The 18,432-nt window shown below is 45.0% G+C and overlaps 1 protein-coding gene across 3 annotated transcripts in view; it reads left to right on the top strand.

Moving 5' to 3' along the window:
- BCOR (BCL6 corepressor) overlaps window positions 1-18,432 on the top strand; it is a 342,611-nt gene that overhangs the window by 203,373 nt on the left and 120,806 nt on the right. Inside the window, exon 5 of one of the 3 annotated variants that reach the window (XM_077480872.1) lies at window positions 17,927-18,004. The exons of the other annotated variants lie outside the window; for them this stretch is intronic. The gene's annotated coding sequence lies outside the window, so the exon portion shown is untranslated. The remainder of the gene's footprint in view (window positions 1-17,926; window positions 18,005-18,432) is intronic. 3 annotated transcript variants of the gene reach the window in all.

The raw sequence follows: 18,432 nt of genomic DNA, 5'->3' as shown, positions 1-18,432 counted from the left end.
TTGGTTGTCGGGGTCTGACGCCGGCCCCCCACCCTATGTGAATGAGTATGGGGTATGATGTACCCCTACCCATTCACCTGGTGAAAAAAAGTGTAAATAAAAAAATGCAACACAAGTTTTTAAAATAATTTATTAGACAGCTCCGGTGGTCTTCTGTCTTGGGGGGTCTTCTCGCCGGACTCCTCCGCTATCTCCTGCTCTTTTGCTAACTCTTTTACTAGCGGAGGAACCCATCTTTCTTCTTCGTCGCCACCGTCTGGGGGTCTTCTTCCAACTTCGGCTCTTGTCCCGCTCTTCGGTTCTTCTTCCCGGGCCTCCGCTATCTTCTTATAGCTCTTTTACTAGCGTTGGCCCCCACTTCCCCAAAGCACCCCCTCATGTTGAGGGCACGCGGCCTGGTATGGTTCAGGAGGGGTGGGGCGCTTGCTCGTACCCATCCCCTTTCCTGACCGGCCAAGCTGTGTGCTCGGATAAGGGTCTGCTATGGACTTTGGGGGGACCCCCACGCCGTTTTTTTTTTGGCGTAGGGCTTCCCTTTTAAGTCCATACCAGGTGACGGGGCTAGCGAGGTGTCAATCACACAGATGGAGGTGGCGACATTCACTTCCTTCGCTAGTCCCGTCTACCTGGAGCCACATTCAAAATGAATGGACTTTTCTCCGTGTGTGGGCAAGTCCATTCATTTCAAAAGTCTGGCGGACTCCCGCCATAGTCTGACAGATTGTCCGCCGGACCTAGGCGGACCTCCGCTGCAGAGTCCTGTGGTTTGTCCGTCGGATCGTCCGATCATGTGTACGCGGCATTACTGTTATGGGGATGGAGAAAATAAACAATCCACAACAGGTATGGTGATGTCGCCTTACTTGGGCTTCTTTGAGATCTGAGTCTCTCTCCTGCAAAAGCAGATGGGAATTTTAGTCTGACATTCACTGATCTCTGTGAGTTGATCTGTGAATATCAAAAGATAACAGAATGCTGTGGGGAGAAGAACCCCATGACTTGGGTAAGGACAGGTAGTTGGTGGGTGGATAGGAAGGGGAATGTGACCCTATATATGGGTATAAGATGAAACATGGTCACAAAGGTGGACTAAAGCTGTCTATACACATATAGATTTTTTTTCTGTTCAGCTTACAGGCTAAATGGAAAACAGATTCCACCATCCATGCTACACAGTTTGGATTGGGGAATCACCCACTACAGCTATTGTATTCTGCCATCAGGCCCCAGTCAGCTGTCAAAATACCAACGTGGTTTGTTCCAGATTGGATGCAGGCGCTGTTCAGCCAATAATTTGATTTTTCAATGTTTGTAGGGCAGGAAGTGGCCAACAAAACCACTGAGTGAATTTTGCTATGTTTATCAGGAGACGGCTGAAATTTGCTCTATGCATTGCCCTCTTTATCTATTAATTTTCAAATCTCATTGACTCTGCTGAAAAGAACTGCCACTAATAATAAAAAATAAAAAAAATGAATCTTTATTCTTGTTAGCTTTGTGAATTGAGCCTATCTGTAAGAATATTTACATATACAGTATACCGTGTCTAAAAAGAACTAAAAGAAATGCCTCTCATATTCCTTTAACACGCATGCTTAAAGTGAAATAAAACTGCACCTTTGAACTTATATATAACAAGGCTTACCTGTAGGTACAGTGAATATCTCCTAAACGTCCAATGTTTAAGAGATAATCACACAACATGCAGCCGGTGACGTAACTGGTACATGTGCTCTAAATTGCTGGTATAGGGTGCTGGACCTTCAGAGCTTCGCGCCAGAGCCGAGGGCTCCCGCAAGCATGTGCACGAGTGACCTCATCATGGCCCTGGCCATTTATACACCTGGATCCCATGAACCCAGAAGGAAGAGTGGGTGAAGATGGCAGCAAGTTTACCCAAATGAATTAAATAAAACCTACATTTATTATACAGGTATGTTTGCAGGGAAGCCTACAAAGCCTTGCAACTGTGATCATAGTTTCATAGTAAGGTTGAATAAAGACACCAGTCCATCCAGTTCAACCTGAGTGAGTGTCTACCCCTATGCCTGTACATTGCACACTCACATTGGTCCCTACCCTCAAGGAGCCCACAATCTAAGGTCCCCATTCATATACTAGGGTCAATTTTGGACAGAAGCCAATTAACCTACCTGCATGTCTTTGGAGTGTGGGAGGAAACCGGAGTACCTGGAGGAAACCCACACAGGCACAGGGAGAACATGCAAACTCCAGGCAGGTAGTGTCGTGGTTGGGATTTGAACCAGCGACCCTTTTTACTGCTAGGTGAGAGTGCAAACCACTACACCATTGTGCCGCCTATGATCAGTGCATCACGTGTGCAATGTGCAGGCTTCTGCATTGTTTACATTCCAGTGTGAGGTCCGTACAGTGGTACATACGGACCTTAGGCCAAGGTACTGGGGTATGGGCAATATAGTGCATTGACACCACTGCACTTGTGCCAGTGCCCTGTGATTTCTCTGCTATGGTTGCAGATGGGACTTGTAGTCATTCCAGTCACAGATCCCTGTGAATGGATGACGTGGCTGTTTGGGCAGATGCTCCAAGGATAAGAACCCTGCGATTTAGGTAAGCGAGGAGTTAGTTTGAGGGCAGGGAACTGGAGAATGTGACCTTGTTTCGTGTTATACTGTAAATATGGGTGTAACGTGAAACACAGTCACATAGGTGGACTGAGCCTTTAATAGTACGTGGTTTGTTTCACTTATCATGTTTCACACTGACACAATTTCAGTTGTGAAGTATACAAGTTTATAAAGAATATCTTGGTTTGCTGCACTGGTTTTATTGCTGCTTGCGGTCATTAAGCAGAACTAACAGTTCTCCATGTAACTATAAGGAAGTCTCTGAAGTATGGGGAAATAAGCATTTTTAGTTTAAGGTCACAGGTGGCAACTGTCAGATACCTTAAAGTAGGTTAGAAGGATGCATGGTACACTGGCACAGCATTAGTACATTTGCAGTCCAAGAGGGAGAGAGCTGGGTAATAGGATAAGGGGATACGAGTGCAGGGTTACAGGATGAAGGTAGCAGAGGACAGGGTAACAGGATAACACTTCACCCGTCTGTTGTGTTTCCTAACACAGCTGAAAGGCAATACTGTAGTGGGTCATAACCTCTAGCCTTCCTGACTTCTTGTAAATTTTACTGCCATGCACTACTAAAAACATGAAGAACTGGGCTGCAGAATTGTTATATATTTTCAAACAAGCATATACCTGTAAGAAACAGTTGAAATACTTACCTTTCTTGCCACTGAATGCCACTCTGATCACTGGAACTGCGGCATGACCATGGCCAATTATGACTGACACTAAACAATATCCTCATTCTCCAAAAATAATCCATACACATTTACTACTTACCGGCTCTGTAACCTATTTTTCATGAAAGCTTTTCTTACTGTGTTTATCTGCGTCCTTGTAAAATCCTCTGTGAGCTCCCGACTCTCTCCTTTTTCCTCCCTCACTCCTGTTTCTTTGGGATGAGCAGAGCATGTTAGTGGTCATGTGCACTGCTCTATGCACATTACACATCCCATAGGCCATCTCAGAATGGGGGAAAGATATATACAGTGGGACCATGGAGAATGAATGTGGTCACCCTCTAACTGAAAGTCAGATCACAGCAGCAAAGAAAAGGAATTTGAAGATTCAAAGGAGACTGAGACCAACAGAAAGTACTTTTCTGAGTTAGACCCCTTTCACACTGCCGCGCCCATTTTTAGTGGCGTTTTACCGTCGGATTTGCAGTGCATTTCGGCTTACCCCCCCCCCCCGCGCGCTAATGGCCGAGAAAGGGTTAAAACCGCCCACAATATATTACAATAGCAGCGTTTTGCCGGCGGTAATGCAGCACTGCCCCATTGATTTCAATGAGGAGCGGTAAACACATTGCTCCTTCACCGCTCCAAAGAAGCTGCTTGCAGGACTTTTCCTGACGTCCTGCCAGCGCACCGCTCCAGTATGAAAGCCCTCAGGGCTTTCACACTGGAATGAATGGAGCAGCAGTTTGAGGGTGGATTGTAGGCACTATTTCTAATGCTATAGCGCCTGCAAAATGCCCTTGGTGTGAAAGGGGTCTTTAAGAGGAGTTCCAGTCTGGGTGAAAAAATAAATAAAACTGAGCAGCTACAAATACTGTAGCTTCTGACTTTTAATATAAGCACACTTACCTGTCCAGGGAGCCCACAATGTCGGCACCTGAAGCTGACCCGTCCATCGGCTCCCAGTGCAGGCGCTGGCATCCTTACTAAGGGAAACAGGGAGTGAAGCCTTGAAACTTCACAGCTTCCTACTGTGCATGCGCAGGTCGCACAGTGTTTTTTTCTGAATGGTCCTGTCGTCTTCTGGGACACACATAGATCCCAGAAGGCAACTGGGGGGGAAACGTGGAAGTGACATACTTCGCCACGGTACCATGGGATGGAAGTCCCGAAGAAAAATAATGTCCAAAAACGAAGGGGGGGGGGGGGGGGGGGGAAGGAGTCTTATGTTTTAAAAGGAGTTACATTTTTGCCTGGAACTCCGCTTTAGTGATACAGCTTGGCAAAGATGGATTAAAATTGATCCATCTATGGGCAGGCTGGTTGTACTCAAGCAAATTTATTGACCTACTTCAGTACAACCAACCTGTCTGGGTTTTTTTGTTCGATCACTGACGGAGGCAATAGCCGCCGGCAGTGATCATTGTATTATAATGGCTGGGAAACGTCCCACTGTCAGAACACAATAGCACGGTGGGAGGGATTCCTCCATCAATACTCACAGTGTTGATGGGAGAATTGAGCAATTTTCTTTCCTTCAACCTGTTGTTAAAGAAAAGAAAATGTCATAATGTATGGCCTGCCTTAGCTCAGCGTTTGGTGTTACTTGAAAGTCAAGGCCATTTTGTGCCTGTTCTGCATGAATGACATATTTAGGGGGAGATGTAAACATCAATAGTGTATAATCAGCAGTGGCGGTGCCCCTGGCTACACAGTGTCAATATCCAATTGGCCCTGAAGAGCAGTGGTGGCCATTAGGGTCTATTTTGCATTGTACGTTGTAAGCCTGTAAACATTAGCACATTTCCTTGTGTACAGTCTAAAACAGGAATATTGAATTAAAATTCACAAAGATCCAGTCATTAAAATTTTCTTTCAGCAGAGGTCCGAATCACATTTGATTTTAAGTGGCACCTCTGTACATTGGAAAAACTTGGTGATTTTTCATGAGTGCCAAAGCACAGGGTCAGGGACTTATTTCTTTGCCTTCCTGCGTATAAGGCAGCCTATTAAAATGAATAGACCACCAATGCGCAGGTCGCAGTGATGTGAACCAAGCCTCAGATCCTTCACATCACAATCCCGTTATTATATCAGTGTTGTTTAGCCCTCCCTGCACATCACAACCCCCCTTCACATCAGCATCACAATTCCTCACTTCAAAGTAGTTTCCTCAAACCCCTGCACATCACCCCCCCCCCCCTTCACATTACAGTCCTCAGCCCCCTTCACATTTTTGTCCTTGGCCCCCCTTTATATCAATCCCATCCTTCACATTGTAGTCCCCCATCACATTCCTGTCCTCACCCCCTTTAAGGAACCCCCCTTCACATTCCAGACCTCAGCCCCCTTTATATAACCCCCCTTCTTATTCCTGTACTCGCCCCCCTTTTATATCACCCCCCTTTTTTCTGCACATTGCAGTCTCCGACCCCCTTCACATCACCCCTGTTTTCCCCCCATCCTTAATTGCAGTGACATAGCCCTCTTCTCTGTCCTACGTTACACAGGGCAGGGGGGCAGGGGGGCAGGAGGCACAGCAGGTCTAGAGCTGACATGGGGAAACAGGACAGTTCTGGATTTAAAGCTGCATAACTTGCACAACTTCTGTTAACCAGCTTGTGATTGGTTGCTAAGACTGCCTGCACCCTAGCAACCAATCAGTTAACTGGAGCAGCTCCTGCCCCCCATTCAGTGCTGTGCTGCCTCCCAATGTCAGCTCTGCAAAGATGACAGCGCTAGCGGCGACTGAGCGGAAGAGCGGCTCCTGAATGGTGCATCCAAAGTGGATCTGGATGTGATAGTGACTCAGTCCGGATTCTGACCGCGGTCTACCATTTATGATGCCTGGTGTAAAATACGGTCCTAATCTGAGCACAGGCTATGTGAATACAGCTGTCTTCTATACTTCTGTGTACAAAACTACATGATGTACACATCTGTACACAGTGTTTTTGAAACTGTGTGAATGAGCCCTTAGACAGGCAAGTATAGATCCACTTTACGGCATCATATGAGTGTATTTATTTGAATTGAGACTTCTCCAGGATTTATCTTGCAGAAAATAGGCTATTGGCCAAAAAAAGTACATCATATCTGGCAGTAATATATTCGGAGATATTGTCATCATCAGCTGTTCTTGCTGAAACTGAATATATCACATGACATTTTCCAGCATCCAAGTATTGCTCCCTAATATCCAGGAAAATGAAAAAACTGCACTAAAAATAAATTGTTAGGGTAGGTAGAAGAGTCATGGTGGCTGTGGTTGTTTGGTGATCATTAAAGATTTTTTTTAATGGAAACCAACAAAGGATCTGCCATTGTACAGCTAGGAATAAGTCAATGAATAATGAATGAGCGCTCCACATTCAGCTAAGAAATGAAAAGTTCCTTCCATCAGGCTGAAGCAGCACAGGTGATTTTTGATGGTGCAATTTTACAGACCATTGAATGCTTAGGGCACTTTCACACTGCCCACGCCCGGGTGTCGGTGGTAAACAGTCGTTTTTGCAGCTCTTTTCAGCTGCTAGCGGTGCGCTTTTAACTCCCGCTAGCAGCCAAAAAAGTGTTAAAACCGGAGCTTTGCCAGCGGTGCCCATTGATTTCAATGGGCAGGAGTACTTTAGGAGCAGTGCAAAGAAGCTGCTTGCAGGACTTTTTTGACGTCCTGCCAGAGCAGCACCCCGGTGTGAAAGCACTCGGGCTTTGACACTGGGATTGTAGCTGAGGCTTTTTTCAGGCACTTTACAAGCGCTAAAGTGCCTGAAAAACGCCTCCAGTGTGAAAGGGGTCTTACTTTGGAAAGCATTCCTTTTTAAATTGACAATTCAGAGGCAATTTTTAGGCTTGCCATACACCTTTTTTTTTTTTTTTGCTCTGCCTGCAGGCTGAATGGAAAAACTCAAACCAATTGTCTGCGGCCAGCCTGGACATATGTGAACCGGCTCCATAGAAAGCCAGTTCGGTTCACATGTCATGTGAATCAGATGCAGTTTAAAACGCATCCAATTTGCTTATATGTGAACCGAGCTTTAATGTCTAAGGACTACATATACCATGGTACCTTGCTGCCTGCAAGCAGTTCCTTCTGAAATGCCTCCTCTCAGCACCTCTGTATTTTAGAAGATAGGCTCTGTGAAATGTGTGACACAGCAGTGCCTACTTACAGGGCATAGCTAAAGTGGTTCTATAGTCAAATATGTTTTTACCCTATGTATTCTCTGCATTAAAGTGATTGTAAAGGCTGAAGGTTTTTACTTCCATGCATTTAATGCATGAAGGTAAAAAAAAAAATGTGCTGCTCCCCCCACAGTCCCCCTAATATTCACCTGATCTCCCGCTCGATCCAGAAATGTGCCCAAGAGCCTTGGACTCTCTCTCCTCATTGGCTGAGATAGCAGAGAGAGCCCTTGGCTCCCAATGCTGTCAGTCACAGCCAGTGAGTCAATGAGGAGAGACTGGGGATGGGGCCGATGCATTAAGCAGGATTCGGGAGTGAGCATGCCTCGGTTTCCCCATAACAAGTGGCTTGCTATTGTGGACACTGGTCAAGGGGGAGGGGTCATAAGCAGCGGTAGGGGACCTGAAAAGAGATCTCCTGCTGAGCTGGCGGACTCCGCTGAGCGGATCCGCCTCATGTGAATGAGGCCTTAGGGGGGAAAAAAAACACTTATTATTTCCCTCCACCATCTCTAAACACTAACCTGCCTCCTCTCACAATCCACCACTGTCCCTGGCAGCAACATCTCTCTCCCATCTTCTGCTCCTGCTGTCAAAACTGTAGGGGGAGAGGATTCACAAGGGGAGGAGACTGAGCTCAGGCGTGTTCGCATGCCCCACGTGCAGAGCCCGCCAGGAAGTAGGCGCAGCGCTAATCACAGGAAGTGAGACATTGCCCTGATGCACGGCTGCAGAGATCGGGCAATGTCTCACTGCCTGTGATTAGCGCAGCGCTGCGCCGACTTCCGGGCAGGCCTGAGCTCATCCTTACTCAGAACACACCATCGGTCTCCTCTCCTCTGACAGGACCGTGGATCTGTGTGTTTACATACACAGATCCATGGTCCTGCTGTGTTACCGGGCAATCGCGGGTGCCTGGTGGACATCGCGGCCGCCAGGCACGTGCATCGAGTCCCCAGTGACCCGCCGACTGTGTAAACAAGGCAGATTTTCAAATACCACCAAAAGAAAGCTCTATTTAATAAAAAAAAAGGACGTCAATTTTGTTTGGGTGCCACGTTGCACAACCAACCGCGCAGTTGTCGGTTAAAGCGACGCAGTGCCGTTTTGCAAAAAATGGCCTGGTCAGGAAAGGGGGCAAATCCTTACTGATGTAAACAAAACGCAAGTTACGGCGTTTACAAGCTATTGCAGGCATTTGGCGTTTCCTATGCCTCTGAACATCTGTCCTGAACGCATTCTTTTTGCTTTCCAAAAAAGGCCTCTAAACTCAACTGCCTAGAAAAGACTATAAACAACGTACTGATAAGATAACATAGAGGAGGGTTCAGGGGCAGCTGAATAAAAGGCCCAACTGCTCCTAAACGTGCGTTTAGCAGCAGCAGCGTACATGAGGCCAAACTTCCCTTTTACGAGACGCCTTGACCAGTTGGATGAGTCTAATAACTGCTTCCCCCGTCACCTGCAGTGGTTCCTCCCGCTGGCTTTTATATCCTATAATTTGGCATGAGCTGGTGGGAAGAACCACTGTGCGTGGTGGTGGGGCAGCAAGAATTCACACATGAGCGTTTAATACCCGAGACATGGGTGAATTGCTTGTGCAGGCTGAGGTGACCACGTCTCTCTATGGGATTAGAGGACAGCACTTTCTAGGGGATTACCTCCACCTCTCAAGAAACATTTCCTCAGCTATCATAAAAAGTGAACTGCAGAAACCGTGTCCGGGGACTTGTGAGAGGTAGCCGAGGCAGGAAGGGGTTACTGATAAATTCCCCGTATATAGGAGCGGGGAAGTCCGCCCGTGCCGTCTTCTCTCAGGCGCTGTGTGTCTAATTCCGTGCATGTGTTCTGTGTGGGTTTTTCCTTTTAACTTCGAGTTTCCTGTCGGCTGAAATGAGAAGGGAGCCGAGCGGAGTGTGTGGGGGAGGGGCGGTATGAATAGCAGCTTCTGCAGACAAGTGCCGGGAAGCGGCGCGCCTCGCACAGCCCCGTCTATCTTCTGCTGTCTCCTTCTTCTCCCACGTTGTGCGCTCCTCTCCTCCTCTTCTCCCTTCTCCCCCTCTCTCCTCACCTGTCTGTACAGCGGCCGTCCTCTTATACCTCTACACGTGTCTTCTCAGGGGTCCATGCACCAAGTATTGCCCCATCCCCCCATGAAATTATTGGTGTTGCAATTTTTGAAGTGACGCGCTACTTACGCAGCGTTCTTTTTCTTTATTTGTAATAAAAAAAATTTTTTAACCACTTCAGCCCCAGAAGGATTTACCCACTCCCTGACCGGGCCATTTTTTGCGATACGGCACTTTAACTGACAATTGCGCGGTCGTGTGACGTTGTACCCAAACTAAATGTGACGTCCTTTTTCCCCCCACAAATAGAGCTTCCTTTGATCACAAATGCCATGTTTATTTTTTGGGCTATAAACAAAAAAAGAGTGACAATTAAAAAAAAAAAATAAAAAAAAAAAAAATATATATATATATATATATATATATATATATATATATATACATATATATATATATTACTTTTTGCTATATTAAATATATAAAAGAAAAAAATCTATTAAAACAAATTTTCTTCTTCAGTTTAGGCCAATATGGATTCTACATATTTCTGGTAAAAAATAAAAATCTCGGCGTATATCGAGTGGTTTGCACAAAAGTTATCACGTCTACAAAATAGGGGATAGATTTATGGTATTTTTATTATTATTATTAATTCATTTAGTTTTTACTAGTATATTTTTTTTAGCAGGATTGTCGCAGACAGATCAGACACTTTTGACACTTTTTTGGGACCACTGACATTTATACAGAGATCAGTGCTATAAAAATACACACACCTTTCGAATGGCATCAAACGACAGTACTTTAACCAGTTCCCGATCAAACTGCGACAGGTTGGCTCCTGCATTGTACGTCAGGCGCATACGCAGCGATCTGTAGGGCAGCCAATCAGCAGGTTCGGTTCGCCAGCCGCCCGCAATCGATCCACAGAGAGGCAGAGCGAGGATCTGCCAGTGTAAACAAAGCAGATCTCCGTTATGACAGGGGGAGTAAAGAGAGATTGTCTGTTTCTGGTGATCAAGAACAGCGATCTCTCTCTGCTTCCTGTCAGTCCACTCCCCCCACAGTTAGAAAGCACCTCCCTAGTCAACATTTAACCCCTTGATCACTTCTGGTGTTAACCGCTTTCCTGCCAGTGTAATTTATACAGTAATCTGCATTTTTATAGCACTGATCGCTGTACAAATGTCACTGGTCCCAAAAAAGTGTCTGATTTGTCCACCGCAATGTCACAGTCTTGATAAAAATCGCAGATCACCGCCATTACTAGTAAAAAAAAAATAATAATAAAAATGCGATAAATCTATCCCCTGTTTTGTAGACGCGAGAACCTTTGTGCAAACCAATAAATATACGCTTATTTTTTTAGTTAAAAAAATAAATCTGCAGAGGTGATCGAATACCACCCAAAAAAAAAAAACAACTCTATTTGTGGGGAATAAATGAAATCAATTTTATTTGGCTAAAGCATCGCAAAAAATGGCCTGGTCATTAAGGGGCTAAACCTCCCGGAGCTGAATCGGTTAAATTATCCTTAGGTGCTACTTCAAAGGCCTTTACAAATTACCAGTTTAGAATTGCACAGGAAGTCTGGTGCTAGAATTATTGCTATTGCTCTGACGTTCAGATGCGGCAATACCTCACGTGTTGTGGGATCGCCGTTTACGTATGTGTGCAGGACCAACACATGCATTCGCCTTTCATTTTATTTATTTTTACACTTTTTTTTTATCACTTTCAATGCTGTCACAAGGAATGTAAACATCCCTTGTGACAGCAATAGGCAGTGAAAGGTCCTCTTTATGGCGAGATCTGTGGTCTATTAGACCTCAGACCCCTCCTCTGGTCTCCAATGTAGCCGATCAGACAAAAATATGCAGCTGAGCCACATTTTTACCTCCAACTGCTCCCCTTAAAGTAAGCTTCCTTTTTTTTTTACCCCAATCTTCTTCTGGGGTCCCCCGCCAGTGCTGCAGTCTCCTCCTTATATGGAGGCACTTGTGCAGTCTTGCGCTTGAGCCACCCTGTCTGCGTCTATAGACACAGACAGCACGGCTCAGTCCCCATCCCCTGCCCCCCCCCCCCATTTAGAATGAACAGCACTAACTATAACAGGGAACACATCGTTGGTAGCTTTGCTCCTTATTGTAGACCGCTCAGTCATTGTGCTGGGAGCGCCATGTGAGTGCGTTTCTAGCACAGGTCAATGGGCACATACATGGTGCAGCCCAGCATTAAAGCTCACCTCTGCAGTGCCACATATATGTGTGAGGCTGATGTCAAGAGGTTAACAACTAGAAAGAGTGGAAACATCTGATTTTGCGCTGAATGTAATGTGAGCACACAGCTGGTAAATAAGAAGGAACACATTTATGCCTGAGAGCTCTTTGGGCAGGGCATAGCTTCACCTTTGGAACATTTTGATATGCCCTCTACTGCTAGAAAGCTTTTGGCCTTCGTACTTTACAGCTCTGTACTGCGGGGCTGCGCAGCTCCAAAGGAGCCGTATAAACAAAGAAACGTGTGGAGAAAACCAGCAGGCTGGAGCTGACCACAGATGGATTGAAATTTAGCCTATTGAGCAGGGACCAGCTGAATTTCCATCGATGTATGGGCACTGTGGTTGAACAGAAGTTGAACTACCAATTGACTTCCGTACAACTGCCCTACTGGAAAATTTCCTCTTGATCAGCACTTCAGACTATAGCTTACAGAGCAGATCTGTGTATTCTGAATGCGAGGAAGCCAGAATACAATGACACAGTGGGAGGATTCCCCTAACCACCTCAAATGTGTTGGAATCTGGCTGGTTCAGCAGGGTTTGGCTTAATTTAGATCCATGTATAGACAGGCTGGTTGTACCCAAGTCCGACTTGGGTACAACCAGCCTGTCTGATTTTTCTACATTTGATTACTGCCAGCAGCTATAACTGCTAGCAGTAATCATTGTATTCTGCCTGCCGCTAAAGCGCCCCGTGTCCGCAGGTTGCAATAGAACTGCGAGTGGCATTACAGAGTCAGTGTTGATGGGGGAATTGAATGACTGTCTTCGATTAAACTATGGCTTGCCTTCTGTGATGGCCAGAATGAAATCCCTACGGACAGCTCTAAAAAAAAAAATGATTGTGTCATGCTGCTAGTTTTTCCAAATAGTGTTGCCCCTGGAACTATGCAGGTACCATCAGATGGGAGGGCAATCAGCCACAGTTCAAGAAACCTCAGCAGCTTCTGAAGGAACTGAGTTCCACGGAATCGAGCTGAGAATGGCTGTCCTACACAATTCACTGAAGCATAGCATTAGCAGGTTGGTGAAATGGAGAATCACAACTCCTGTCTACACACAGGTTCCTGTAGAACAAGGGTGTCAAACTCAATTTCATCACAGGCCACATCCGCTTTATGGTGGCTTTCAAAGGGCCAGGTGTATCTGGCAGTATCTTCTCCATGGCTGAATGGAGAAGCGCATGATCTGGCGGAGGAGTTCTGTTCCTCTTCTTTGCTGCCAACTGCAGAGACAATGTGGCAGCGGAGTTGAGGGGGGTTGCTGTAGCTGCAGGAGAGGTGTGAGGGCCACATGAAATGGCCTGGCGGGCCAGATTTGGCCCACGCGTCTTAAGTTTGACACATGTGCTGTAAAATTTGAAGCAAGCTGAATAATGTGCATGCCATTTATTTCCTTCAAAGTCAATGTACAGAAGATAAGTTTATTGCTTTCTTTAATACGGCTTCAGTCTCATCTCACCGCCGTGTTTGATATTGGGAAGTGAGACACTTCCATAGGGCTGATATATTCAATGATCAGCAGACTGTCACTCTAGTTGTGGATATTGCTTTTCTTCTCTTGTGACAGGGTCTCTTTAAGCCATGTGAGAATCGCAGCCCTCAAGGACTTGAGTAGCGCAGCCCTTGCTAAATCAGCGGCAGACATGGGGACTACTAGACATCATGTGAAATAAGATTTAATTGATCTTTATGCAGACGTGCACAAGGAATGCATAAATGGATGTTTACTGCTAGAAAATGCTCAGAGGAGCACGTGGCTGAGCCCAGCTAAACAAGAGCATATCATGAATCCTGAATCTGCAATAAGCGTACTGCATCAACGGCTTAAAGGTACATACACACTAATGTCATTCATTGTTTTACTTACCGTGCTGCCAATTGTAACAGTCCATTATTTTACATGGGGACAAAAACACATGCAGTGCGTTGGCGATCCGATCAGACGTCAGGATGAAATTGGTGCAATAAAATGGTGTTGGTATTTTCATTCCATAATGATATGAATAGTTATAACATTAGGTTTAGGGGTTATACTCATTTTTTTGGATTAGCTGTAGGCCCAGGGGCTTAACTACAAATCATGGGGCCCCATAGCATAATTTTGATGGGCCCCCCTGGCTGACTCTCTGCGTAGCAGCTGGCCGTGTCAACTGTGACAATACATGTCATTGATCTTAACATAAAGTATGCCTAAATCAAGGACAAGCAGCAGGGGAGCTGTCGGCATAGTCCGTACGCAATTGGGGATCAGGGCTGTGCAAAAAAGTTATAGTTGTAGAAGCAATAATAAGATAGCATAATTATATTTTATTCATACTCTTGCACACAATTACTTCATAACCCCAAGGGCAGCTTCACACTGATTCACTGTCCTTTGGCCGCAGCGCAGTGCACCTGCAGCATTGGTGTGGTGGGTTAGCTGTGCCTTGCTATAGACTTCTATTATGTGCTGCAGTTTTGGTGCTTTCAGAAAACACACTAAAACTCTGGGACATAATAGAAGTCTATGGCAAAGCACAGCTATAGTCCTGCATGCAGTAATTTTGGTGCAAGTTCATGGCAAACCATGGCTAATGCCACACCAAATCTGCGGGTACACTGCTCTGCACCGTGCTGCAGCAAAAGCATGGTGAAGGTAGTGTGAAAGCATCTTAATGCAAACTTATTAAAACTCTAGCTTCTTTAAACTATGTTGTAAAATTACACACATAAACTGTCCTATACTAGTTTCCTAGAAGAAACTCTGGGGTTTGTGACTGCATTAGGCATACGGGGTTAATGTCAGTCTGTATTAGAAGTTCACTGGGTAATAAATCTACCCTACTATGACAGCTAAGCAAATGCTTCTTACTTCACACAGAGAGGAGGGTGGGTAGATCTATGACAAGCCAAGACCCTGAGGTCTGATTTCAACCCATTTATACTGGAAATTTCACACTTTCTTAGCAGCCTCTCTAATGGCCCCCCTTCTTACCCCAGGCCCTATAGCAGTTGCATGTGCTTCAGTAGCTATTGTTACATCATTGCATATTGCTGTCTTTAAGAGAAAGGTGTTCCAAAGGAAGAAGATTTTTCACCCTAATGCATTCAGCCCAATCTCGATCCAGTGATGTCCACGAGAGCAGGGGCTCTCTTCTCTCTCGCCTCTCATTGGACAGAGAGGCAGGAGCCATTGGCTTCTGCTACTGTCAATCACAGCCAGGGAGAAGAGAGGGCCTTGCCGCGCCATGCTCTGTGGGTCTATTGACAGTTTGGGATCGAGCACACATGGGTGCCCCATAGCAGGCCAATCACAAGAGGAGAAGTTGGCACTCAGAGTGGCATCCAACAATGGTTATCCTTTATTGCAAAAAACATGTATAACAGCTGCAAAACAGCTATTGCGTTTGGGCCATCGGGTCGAAATGTGTTGGCTGTTTTTTACACTGTTATTTATACATGTTTTTGCACTAAAGGATAACCATTGTTTGATGACATTCTGATTACTGACTTCTCTTGTGGTTTGTGTTACCTGAGGCTTCGGCAGCCTGTAGGTCTGAGCACTGGGCAGAGCTAGGATGTGAGAAGGTGGAAGTTCTTAAACACCTGTATTCATTTGATGCCCATAGCAGGCGGTTTGCTATGGGGGCATTTGGTGGAGGGAGAGGCCAGGAGCATCAGGAAGAAGACCTGCGAGGAGAATCAGGGGTGCTCTGCGCAAAACCATTAGGTAAGTATACAGGTAAGTATGACATGTTTTGTTATTTTTAAAAATATATACATTGTGCCTTTACAATCACTTTAGGAGTCAGGCTTAGTGGTTAGGATGAGTTCATTTTGGAGTTACAGTAATTGTCTGCAGTCATGATATTGGTAGCTTACTAAGTTTTTTTTTATTCTCAGGCGTCATTCTGTGCATTTAAAAAAATGTATTTTGTCTGCCATTGGGGTTTAAATTAGTGCCAACACTGGTTGTGCCCAACTGTAGTATGCCAACTATCACGACTAAAAATATTGTACTGATTCAGTGCAGCTTAGAAATTATATAGGCACAGTTACTTTGCTGAGTGACCCAGACTAAAATAATGAGGCACTGAACAATAAAGAACTATCTGTCTATGGCCAGCTTAACAATATTCAGTATACAGTATTTTTCATAAGGACCATTATTATGAGGGCTGAAAATAATAAATCTGGCAAATAACACATGCGTCATATCTTAGTGAATTGAGCCTTACGTGATCTTCTGACATATAATGATTTATATATGGGTTCATACATATCAGAACTCACAACCTGGGCTGCAAGGCAAGGTTTGCGCCAAGCTTCAGGGAGCTCTGTTGCATGCATGAAATGTTTAGACAAAACTAAAGCTGAATGATATATGGAGGCACTTTGAGGAGCTTGCTATTTGGTATGTACTTCCTACTCCTATAGATTTTAATAAGTAGGTACTGGTGACAGGTTCATATTAACTAGCAGAAACTCTTTGGCCTCTTGCATACTGTAGCTTGAAAAAGCTAAGTATAGCTTTTTTTTTTACTGAGCTAAAATACGCCCAATTAATCGTAATGTGCCAGTGCACACAGGTGTGCAAACAAGTGCAGAGTTTGGGGTGAAGGAACTTGACTGGCCTGCACAGAGTCCTGACCTCAAACCGATAGAACACCTTTGGGATGAATTTGAGTGGAGGAGACTGTGAGCCAGGCCTTCTCGTCCAACATCAGTGCCTAACCTCACAAATGCACTTCTGGAAGAATGGTCAAACATTCCCATAGACACTCTTTAAACCTTGTGGACAGCTTTTCCAGAAGAGTTGAAGCTGTTATAGCTGCAAAAGGTGGTCCAACGCAATATTGAACCCTACGGACTAATACTGGGATGCCATTAAAGTTCATGTGCGTGTAAAGGCAGGCGTCCCAATACTTTCAATAATATAGTGTATATTAGTATTCCAAAATACAGTCTTAACCGATTCAGATCCGCGCTATAGCCAAATGCCTGCTACAGCACAGACCTACTTTGCCGGGAGGGCGTCAATAGATTACCTCCCGTGCTCAAGCGGCCTGCGCGCTCTGTGATCAGGGAGTCTATGAGACTCACTGGATCACAGATCGGAGTAAGGGGTCGATCCCAACCTCATACCACGTGATCAGCTGTCAGCCAATGACACCTGATCGTGTAATGTAAACAGAGCTGGTAATCAGCTAATTTTTCTCTTCACGCTGGAGAAAAACAAAAAGCCGATAAACGGCGGCTGTCAGAGGGACATCCATCTGTGCCCGTCTGTGCCACCTAACAGTGCCACCTACCAGCGCCCACTGGCGCCACCTACCAGTGCCCAGAGTGCCACCTATCAATGTCACCAATCAGTGCCTCATCAAGAGTGTTGCCCATCAGTGTCACCTACCAGTGCCCATCAGTCCCACCTATCAGTAACACCTATTAGTGCCACCCATCAGGGCTCATAAGTGCCATCTTACCAGTGGCCATCAGTGCCGCCTTATTTGTCCCCATCAGTGCTCCCTCATCTGTGCCTATCAGTGCCCATCAGTGCAGCCTATCGGTGCCCATCAGTGCCGCCTCATCAGCGCATATCAATGAAGGAGAAAAATTACCTGTTTACAAAATTTTATAACAAACTATGAAACATGATTTTTTTTTTTAAATGTTCTGTCTTTTTTTGTTTGTTTAGCAAAAAATAAAAACCTCAGTGGTGATTAAATACCACCAAAAGAAAGCTATATTTGTGTGAAAAAAATATATATAAAAATTTCATTTGGGTTCAGAATTGCATGACTGCGCAATTGTCATTCAAAGAGTGACGGCACTAAAAGCTGAAAATTGGTCTGGGCAGGAGGGGGGGTTTAAGTGCCCAGTAAACAAGTGGTTAATACTGAAATCAGAACTACTGATTTGGGTAAAGAAGCATACTTGTTAGGCTATTCATGAAAAATGTCCCTTGAAAAAACCCAATCGGGGACAAAGGAAACAAGGAAAAGCCGAACTTCCCTTTAAAATTTTATGTATGGCCAAGACTTGTTTTAATTTTGGATATAGTATGAACTATGAATGGGTTAAAATCTCTGTTGGTTTTTTGTTTTGTTTTTTGTTTTTTTTGCAGTTTGTGTCCTATTAGGGAAATTACCCGTTACTTCCTGCACTGGAGAAGCGAAAGGAAATGAGAGGAAATCTTTTTAAAGTAAGGGAAATCCCCCCTAAAAGAGTTGTCACAGAAACAGCTGTCTTCATTGGAAGATTTACCCTCAACTCCTTTTCTGGTGACAGTCGTAAAATGTTGGATTGCATATCAATTTTTGTGTCCGTGAGAATGGTCACCAGGTCAAAGAGAGCACCCTTCTGGGGACACAACCAGCAATAAAAATATTTCAGAGCTTCTAACCCTTTAACCTGACTGTGTATGTAAAGTTTCCATGGGGTTTGGGCTGGGTTCACACTTTTGCAGTAGGTCACATCGCAAGAGATTTGCACAGGAATCGCACTGCATTCCTGTGCAAATCACACGGGATTCTGTGCAGTGCGATTTGATCCATTCAAATCACACCATAATCCGCATGAAAAAGGTGCGGTGCCTTTCTTCCCGCACTGGAATTGTCTTGAATGGGTGTT

This window comes from Lithobates pipiens, unplaced genomic scaffold (assembly GCF_037356315.1).
Source record: "Lithobates pipiens isolate NorthernLeopardFrog02 unplaced genomic scaffold, aLitPip1_a1.2 Scaffold_16, whole genome shotgun sequence".
Lineage (NCBI taxonomy): Eukaryota > Metazoa > Chordata > Amphibia > Anura > Ranidae > Lithobates > Lithobates pipiens.
Note: the sequence above shows the minus strand (reverse complement) of the source record. Positions and strands in the feature narration are given on the sequence as shown.